Source organism: Galeopterus variegatus, unplaced genomic scaffold (genome assembly GCF_000696425.1).
Source record: "Galeopterus variegatus unplaced genomic scaffold, G_variegatus-3.0.2 Scaffold10776, whole genome shotgun sequence".
In the NCBI taxonomy this organism is placed as follows: domain Eukaryota; kingdom Metazoa; phylum Chordata; class Mammalia; order Dermoptera; family Cynocephalidae; genus Galeopterus; species Galeopterus variegatus.
This window is the reverse complement of record NW_007736887.1, coordinates 28,312-29,814: the sequence shown is the minus strand read 5'-3', so window position 1 is coordinate 29,814 and position 1,503 is coordinate 28,312.

Sequence of the window (1,503 nt, the reverse complement as noted above, 5' to 3'; positions counted from 1 at the left end):
CTCACTACATGCCAAACACACTTTGAAGAGCTTGGATAAATTGGTGAACAAAAAAGACAAAGATCTTTGTCTTATTAGAGCTTAAGTTCAAACAGGAGAGATAGACAATAACCAATAAACATAGCAAGTAAATACATTGTTATATATTAGAAGGAGATAAGGGCTATGGAAAAAACAAAACAAAACAAAAAGTAGAGTGGGGTAAGGTTATTGCAAGTGAAGAGGGCTGGGGTGGTGATGGCTGCAGTATTAAGTAGGGGGGTCAAAGTGAGCCTCATGCAGAAGGTGACATCTGAACAAAGACTTGGAGGAGGCCAGAGATCTTGCCAAGTGAATCTGGGGGAAGAGCTTTGCAGGCAGAGAGAAGAGCTAGAGTGAAGAACTCTCAGGGGGTGTGTGCTCAGGATGTTCAAAGAACAGCAAGAGGACTACTTACAACAACACAGTCAGTGGGAGGGCTGGGGGAACTAGAAGGTAAAGTCCAAGAGATAAGGGTTGAGGTGGGGAGCAAATTGTGGAGTTATGCGAGCCCATCTCAACTCTCGGGATTTTGCTGTAAGTGAAATGGAGGCCCTTGGAGGGTACAGAGCAGGAGAGCCCCTGGTGTTCTGTGAGGTTAGATTGCAGGGAGGAAGAGCAATACCAGAGGCTATTGTGGGATTTTAGGTAAGAGAGGATGGTGGCTCCAACCAGGGTGGTAGCAGCGGAAGTGTGAGAAGTGGTGAGAAGGACAGATTGCAAGGAGACTGGCTGTGAAGTGTGAGAAAAAGAGAGGAGCTTAGGACATCTTCAAACCTTTGGAGCTAAGCTGCTGGAAGAATGAAGCTGCCAAGTTGCCATCACCTGAGACGTGAGGGCTGTGGATAAAGGGCTGTTTGGTTGGAAGACCAGAAGTTCAGTGTGGACGTGTCCTGTGTTTGAGATGTCTATCTGACATCCAAGCACAGATGTCGAATATAAGTCTGTGGTTCGTAGATAAGGTCAAGACTGAAGATACAAATTTGGGAGTCATCAGCAGATAATGGCTTTAAAATCTTGAGACTGGATAAGTTTAACAATGGAGTAATGATATAGAAGAGAAGTGGTCTAAAGATCAAGGCCTGGGGCACTACAATATTGAGTTAGAGAATGCATGCGAAATAAGTATATATTTGACCACTCTCCCATAGCACTAGAATGCAGCAACACAATCATTAATGAATAACGGGTATATGATAATCTATAGTCATAGTTTGCTTCTTCCAGATATTTGTGAGGGTTGAGAATGTGAGTTTTTATATTTCTATGAATGTGTCTGACAGGGAGAGGAGGAGGTGATGTGCTGGTGGTATGGACAGTTTGGGACAGGAATGTGTGAACCTTGCCGGATGATCCAAGCATGAGCAGGTGATGAGTGGACTGTTTCAGCAGGTCAAGAGAGGAAAGGAGGGAGAAGCAAGTGTAGAAGTGAAAGGATTAAGATCGCAAAATACAGAATCACATGATCTAGAAAGTAACCTAGAT